Source organism: Fukomys damarensis, unplaced genomic scaffold, assembly GCF_012274545.1.
Source record: "Fukomys damarensis isolate Sample0158 unplaced genomic scaffold, DMR_v1.0_HiC HiC_scaffold_37, whole genome shotgun sequence".
In the NCBI taxonomy this organism is placed as follows: Eukaryota; Metazoa; Chordata; class Mammalia; order Rodentia; family Bathyergidae; genus Fukomys; species Fukomys damarensis.
In genome coordinates, this window is record NW_022900949.1 from 49129423 (window position 1) to 49137576 (window position 8154).

The window sequence follows — 8154 nt, forward strand, 5'->3', positions numbered from 1 at the left end:
CTCTCTAGTTTCTCATTCTTTATGGCTGAGTATTATTTAAAAAATCTTCTTGGCCAGGCATGGTGGTGCATGCCTGTAACCCCAGCACTCGGGAGGCTGAGGCAGGAGGATCGCTGTGAGTTCGAGACCAGCCTTGGCTACATAGTGAGTTCCAGATCAGTCTCAACTACACAGTGAGACCCTGCCTCAAAAAATAAAAAACTAAAAATTAAATTTAAAAAAATCTTCTTTATCCATTTTCTAGTTGATGGGCAATTGGGCTGTTGCAAAGTTTTAGCCATTACAAACTGTGCTGCTATAAACATGGGTAAGCATATATCTCTGTGATATGATGCTTTTAATTCTTTTCCAGCAGAGGAATAGCTGGGTCAAATAGTACTTCTAATCCTAGTTGTTTGAGGTATCTCTATATTGATTTCCACAGTAATTACACCAGTCTGCACTCCCATCAACAATGAAGAAGGGTTCTTTTTCCCCACAACCCCACCAACATTTGCTATTGACTGATTTCTTAATAGCAGCCATTCTTTCTGGGGTGAGGGGAATCTCGGTGTTGTTTGCATCTGCATCTTTTGGCTGACCAGTAATATTGAACATTTTTTCATATGATTACTTGCTGCTTTTACATCTTTTTGTGAGAAATGTCTTTTCATTTCAGATGCTCATTTTTGAATTGGGTCTTTATATTTTGGGGGGTCTGGGTTTTTTGGTTTTGTTTTTGTTTTTTGTTTCTTTTAGTTTTTTATGTATTCTAGATAATAGACATTTGTCTGAGGAAAAGCTGGTAAAAATTTTTTTCCACATTGTGTGTTGTCTCTTAGCTCTGCTTGTGATTTCTCTGTCAGTGCAGAAGCTTTTTAAAAAGATGAGAACCCAGTTGTTGATTCTTTGTGCTAGTTCCTGTGCAACTAAGGATTTGTTCATAAAGTATTTTTATGTGGATATCTTCAAGAGTTCTACTTATCTTCCAGAAAGTTTAGTATTTCTATTTTAATATTTAGATCTTTAATACACTTGGATTTTAGTTTAGGGCATGGTGAAAGATGTGGGTCTATTTTTAAGCTTTAACAAGTTGAAATCCAGTTTTTCCAACACCGTTTATTAAAGAGGCTATCTTTCCCCCCAGAGAGGGTATTTGGCTCCTTTGTTGAAGATGAGGTAGTTAAGTATGTCAGGAGATGTTTGTGCATCTTCTAATCTATTCCACTGATCCTCAGATCTGTTTCTATGCCAGTACCATGCTGTTTTTATCACAGTGGCTTTGTAGTATAGTTTCAAATTGGGAATTGGGATACCCTTTTCTATGTCTATGTTGCCTAGAATTGCTTTTGCTATTCTAGGTCTCTTCTGATTCCAAATGAATTTTTGGATTGTTTTCTCTAGTTCTATGAAATATACTGTTGGGATTTCAATAGGGATTGCATTGAATCTGTATAGCAGTTTTGGAAGTATGGCCATTTTCACTATGTTGAATCTTCCTACCCAGGAACAAGGGATGTTTTTCCATTTTCTTATATCCTTTTCAATCTCTTTCTGTAGAGTGCTGTAGTTTTGAGTGTGGAGGTCTTTTGTCTCCTTCATTAGCTTGATTCCTAGATATTTCTCTTTTTTTTTTATTTGGATGCTATTGTGAAAGGGATTTGACTCTCAGTGAGACTGTTATTTGTGTACAAGAAGGCTACTGATTTTTAGTGTTTACATTGTATCCAGATATTCTATTGAACCTGTCAATCAAGTCTAGAAGTCTTTTGGCTGAGTTCTTTGGGTCTTCTATATAAAGTATCAAATCATCAGCAAATAATGACAGTTTAACTTTTTCCTTTCCTATCTTTATTGCTTTTATTTCTTTCTCTTGTCTAATTGCTGTGGCTAATGTTTCCAAAACTATATTGAACAAGAGTGATGATTGTGGATTTCGTTGTCTTATTCCTGATTTTAGCATGAAGGTTTTCAGTTTTTGACCATTTAGTATGATGTTGGCCGTTAGCTTTTCATAGATAACCTTCATCAAGTTGAGATAAAGACCATATATTCCAATATTCTGTAGTGTTTTTACCATGAATGGGTGTTGAGTTTTGTCGAATGCTTTTTCTGCATCTATTGAGAGGAGCATATGGTTTTTGTCCTTGATTCTGTAGCATTCTCTTAGTCTCTATTGCATTGATTTCTGCTCTGATGTTTATGAGCTTTGGGTTTCTCTTGCTCTTCTTTTTCTAGGAGCTTAAGATTTATCATTAGGTTGTTTATTTGAGTTTGCTCTGCTTTCCTAGTGTGGGCATTCACTGCTATGAATTTTCCATGTAGAACTGCTTTCATTGTATCCTACAGATTCCTGTATGTAGTACTGGCATTGTCGTTAAATTGTAAAAACTGGCTAATTTCTTCTTTAATTTCTTCTGTGACCCACTCAACAGAGTGTTATTCAATTTCCCATGTGTTTGTGAAGTTCTTATGGTTTCTTATGCTACTGGTCTCCAGTTTAATTGTACTATGGTCTGATAATATACATGGGATAAACTTCAATTCCTTTGCATTTACTTAAACATATTCTATGAGCTAACATGTGGTCTATTTTTCAAGTACAAGGTTTTTCCCACTTTCCCAGCCAACCTGTCACACCCTAACCCATCATGTCTCAAGATCAACCAACCCCCTGTCACCTCTGATTTGTCTCCTCTGATTTGATTGGGGTACCAGTTCACAATCTGGCCCACTCCTATCCTCACACCAACCCAACAAGGCTCCTCTTTCCACCAGTTCCAGCTGATGGTCTCACCCACCGAGCAGGCCTTTCAGCAACCCAAATCCAAACCCAACAGAGTGGATTGGGTTTCAAGGTCTCTTTTACCAAGAAGCTTTCCCCAGTCAGTCAGGCCCACACCTGCCTCTCCCACCCTAACCATCTTCCATGCCTATGAACATTGTCAGCACTGTGCTCTGGTTTTGTTTCTTTGCTTGTTTGTTTTTGGTTTGGGGTTTGGGTTTGTTTTTGTTTTTTGTTTTTTGGTTTTTTTTCTTGTTGCATTCAATTGTGAAGTAGAGGATGGCATTGAGAATAATATAGTTCCCTGGATCAGGCAAACCTGGGTCCAAGTCATGCCTCTGCCACTTGATGACTCCGTGATTTTAACCAAATTATTTAAATTTCCTGAATCTTGATTTTCTTCATTTAAAAACTAGGAAATATAAGCTAAAGTGTTTAACAAGGTTGCTGACCCATGATAAATGCTCAGTGAAAATTGGCCCTCTCTGTCTCTCTGTCAGAGAGAGAGAGAGAGAGAGAGAGAGAGAGAGAGAGAGAGAGAGAGATCTTATAATTAGATTTTAAATGCCACAAGGACCAAGGACCAGTTCAAATATGCTTCAGACATAGAGGCAAGCTGACACTTGGAAACTACTTCTTCTCCAACTCCCACATCAGCACTGACCCCATCTTTTAGTTCAAGCTTTCTTTTTTTTTTTTTCTACTATTGAAACTTCAGACTTAAGCATCTAACTGTAGCTGACATCTCAAGCTCCTTGAAAAATGTAGTTCTCTGTGCTACAGGTTGAGGTAGAAATAGAATGCCCAGATTTAAATTTTTTTTAAAAATGGCTAGGCAATAATTAGGGTATATCTTTAAATATATTTTTGTTGTTTACCTAAAATTCTAATTTAACTGGACATATCATATTTTCATTTACTAAACCTGCAAATCTGAGGAGGGAACTTTTCAGGGAGAAATCTCCAGTCACATACCACTAGTCTTATTTTTCCAATTGGGAAATTCAACTTCAACCAAACTTATTTCCCTGGAGCTCTCTCATATAGACAAGAAATTATGTTTATTATGGCTGACTCAGTTTTTTTAGTAAATATTTCTAAAAGCAAATAAGCATCAAAAGCCTTCTGAAGCAACTTAATGGCTTTAACAGCCTTTTAAAAATTCTTTCCACTCCCTGCCCTTATATTCTCTGCCCTTAAAACACAAGGAACAAACACAAACATACACTAACAAATGAAAAATGAGATAGGTTGGTTGGAGCAGGAGTGAGCCACAGTAATCTTAAAGGCCCCTTCCAATTTTTGACCTTGATGGAATATTCAGTGGTGCCTGGGTGTCCAAAAAAGGCCTGGGAGATGATCATCACCTTGTCATACTTCTTAGATCATATTTTTTGTTCAGTTTTGGTAGATATTTCCCCAATCTTCCAGCTTCTAGTTTCACAAATAAATGTAAAGGCCTTTCCTTTGTCAATCACCTACTTTTTTTCCATCAATGTCCTGTAAATTTTTCTCTTTTTCTTTGGAGCTCAGCAATGCCACTTCACTATGTCCAGCATGCATCTATGTTTGCTCAAGACCATGCTTTCCTTCAGCCAGGAAATATTTTATTTTTTTCTATTATTTATTTAAGTATTATTTCTCTTTTGCCCTTCTAGAACTCCTGGAGCTGATGTTTGTTTGTTTGTTTGTTTGTTTTTGGTGTTTGTTTTTATATTGTTTCTTATATGATCCTTAATATTTTGATCATGATCTCCACAGTGTTTTACCCTGTGTTTTTATGTTAACAATCTGTTTCTCCTAAATGATTATTGAAAAACACTAATTTAGTTCCCAGAAGTGAATAACCTCTTTTATGGGCTCTTATCAGAAATTTTTAACAGGAAATCACTTTTTGTATTTTAATAAAATTAATGTGAGAAGATGGTGGAGTAGAGTAGAGACTAGTGGCAAAGTGTGGCCTCTCTGACCTAGAGTTTGGACACCTGGAAGACAACAATTTAGTGAGAGAAGGAAAGAGGTGAATCTCTGGAATTGGAAGGGAGCTGATGGAAGACTGGAAACTTCAAAGAATCTGGAGAGATGGAACATAGTACAAAGAAAGGAGCAAGGCAGTCTGGAAGGCTCACCCAAGCTCCCAGGGAGGGGGACTTACCTCTTCTAACATAGGGTAAGCCTAGAGATAGATAATGGCTCCAGGGAGAGACAAGGTCCCAGGCTAGTAGCACTGGCCCCAAGAAAAGCCCACAGCTATGATAAAGAGCAATACAGCATGGCATTTTACTCTGAAAGTAACTCCTGTTACCATGGAGGATGAGGGTCTGGGACAAGTTTCCAATACTTGTGTACAACAAAAAAAAGTATTGAACATTGCAATAATGGTACAGAAAAAGCAGCAAAGTTTAAATAAATAAGTACATTCAGAGCAAGCAGGCTCATGCCAGCAAGGCATGAACAGAAGGGAAGAATGGCACTGACAGAAAGGAAAAAATGGCACAGGTATTGAATGTACATAAATATTAAAATGTGTGCTATACCAAGGGTGTTTCCCAGTGGATCTTTCAGAGAATAATTGATAACATGATTGACAGGGTGCTGAGTCAGGTCATCTGTATTCTGTGTATGTCCTTTCCCATCTTTACATCCAGAAAGCAAGCCCAGGACAAAGGTCTGAGGGTTGGCTATCAGGCATTGCCAGAGTTAGGTGAGTGGAGATAAAGTGGCCCCATGTCCCCTGTATTATCTATTTTACTTCCACAAGACAGGCTGGAGTTGGGGGAAGAAATCCAGTGCTGTGCCTGAGACATTTGAGAAGTTTTAACCAAGAGCAATTTGGAGAAGGGGTTAATTGTAGTTGACTGAATCACAAAGCAAGTACAGAACAGCTCTACTCCAGAGTTTCTGGTGTTGCTCTGCCACCATGATTTGGTAGGAGTCAAAACCAGGAGACAGTTGCAGAGAAGATGAGGGCTAGACATAGACCTCCCTAAGAAGTTTGTCTTTGGCTCTATTATTATTGTTGATTTTGTTGCTCTAGAGAGGTTAGCGTAGTTTTTGCTATTAAATGATTTTTCTGTATGTCAATATTTAGATTATCTTTGTGTCATTAACAGTACTGTGGTCCATTCCAGAGAACTGGATATCGGGCCAATTATACTTCATCCTATCCTCCCAAAGTGACAAGAGGTGATTGGATCTTGGGAAAGAGGCAAAGACCTACAGTTACCCACACCTAGAATACATCACTAAAAAGCAGACACTAACTAAAGCAATCTCCATACTAGCAAAAAGTCTTTCTAATATAATATACCAACAAGCCTCGAGACATACACATACACACACACACACACACACACACACACACACACACACACACACACCATAAGAAAACAAGGAAACAAAATACCTCCAAAAACCCTCACCTCCATCAAAGCTGAACCTTGGGGTGATTACAGGGAGAAAATCAAAGGCCACAGAGCTGAGTTATTTGAAAAGACAAAAGAGATGAAAATACAGACCAATAAGGTGCTTGGTGAGCTAACATAAGTTATAACTAACTAGTTGATGGAGTTAACAAACAAAACATTCAGTGAGTTTAGAGATAAAAAGCTAGCTGAGTTAAACAAAATTATACAAAACATTAATGACTTGTTTAGCAAAGAATTGAGGACTAGTAAAAGATACCAAACAGAAATCCAGGAGGTTAAAAAGTTCTATTGAAAGTATAGGCAACCAAAGTGACCATTGTGAGGACAGAATGTCAAAACTGAAAGATAAGGTTGATGCCAGTGACAATATACTAAGAAATGGCTTTAAAAAACAGAAGAGAATAGGGAAAATGAATCCAACAGTTGCTAGATGATGCTAAATGGAGTGAAAACTAATCTAAGATTAATTGGAATACAATACAGATGGCATAAAACACTTCTTTACAGAAACAATACCAAAGACTCTCCCAATATGGGGAAATAATTTAACATACAGATAAGCAATTAATATAAAACCCCCAAATAGCCATGGCCAGAAAAGAACTTCTCCATGACATATCATAGTCAAGATCCCAGAAGACCAACACAGAGATGGAATCTTAAGCTGTTAGAGAAAAGCAACAAATCCCTTATAATGGTAAACCCATCAGAATAATTGCAGATTTCTCAAAACTAGCCATAAAGACCAGGAAAGCTTAGAGTGAAGTATTTCAAGCCCTAAAAGAAAACAATCTCCAGCCCAAACTGATATATCTGGCAAAATTATCTTTAAAAACTGATGGAGAAATAAGGTATTTCATGACCAGCAGCACCATAGAAATTCAAGTCCACCAAATCAGCACTCAGAAAATTATCAATGATATCCTAGAAAGAGACAATGAAACCAGAAATTTCATAAGGCTTGGTGGAATAGATATATCAGGTATGGTGAGTGGTTAAGCAAAAGGAAAAAAAAGAAATCAGCAGCAAAAGAACAATGCAATGATAGGAATGTCAATAACTTTCAGTAATAACTCTCAGTGTGAATAGCTGTAACTCCTCAATTAAAAGACACAGATTGGCAGACTAGATATAAAGACAAAAATCCAATAATATGCTGCATATAAGAAACATTCCTGGGATGAAGCCTACTTGGCCATGATGTATGATCTTTTTGATGATTTGTTACATTCTGTTTGCCAGTATCTTCTTGAGGATTTTTGCATCAATGTTCATAAACTAAAACTCAAAGAATGGAAAAAAAGTATTCTATTCAAAGTCAAAAACAAATAGCTATCCTATTTTCAGAAAAAGGGAACTTCAAGCCAAAACTGATCAGAAGAGGCAAAGGTCACTAATATTGGTTAAGGGAATAATTCAACAGTAAGAGATAACAATTATGAATATATATATAGTTGTCATTCCCTACTCCTGCCTTGGCATCCACATTCAGAGTGACGGACTCAGCTAGCTTTGCCTCCTTCCTACTTCCTGCATCCACAACTAGCACTCTTTTGTTCCCAGGCCTCCTTCCTCATCCTTGGTTTCAAAAAGAAGCTAGGTTTTAATTGCTTGAAGCAAGAAAGAGGTGAAAGAAATTATGGTATCAAGAGAGAACATATATTTTAGAAGCTTGTTTCTGAGGAAGAAGAAAAAGGGCTACAACTGGAAGAGGATGGAAGTATAAGCACTATAAGGTGACAGATACATAAACCTTTATGGTTGGGATAATGGCAAAGATGTGGGCATAAAATAAGAACCAAGATACATCATGTAAAGGTACAAGATACTAACGATGAATGTAACTGTACTATATACCAAAATGTACCAATAAACTCAATGGGAAAAATATAATACAGGTAGATATTAATACAGAAAAAAACATGTGGGCATAAAGAGAATATCTTATGAGATCCAAATTCA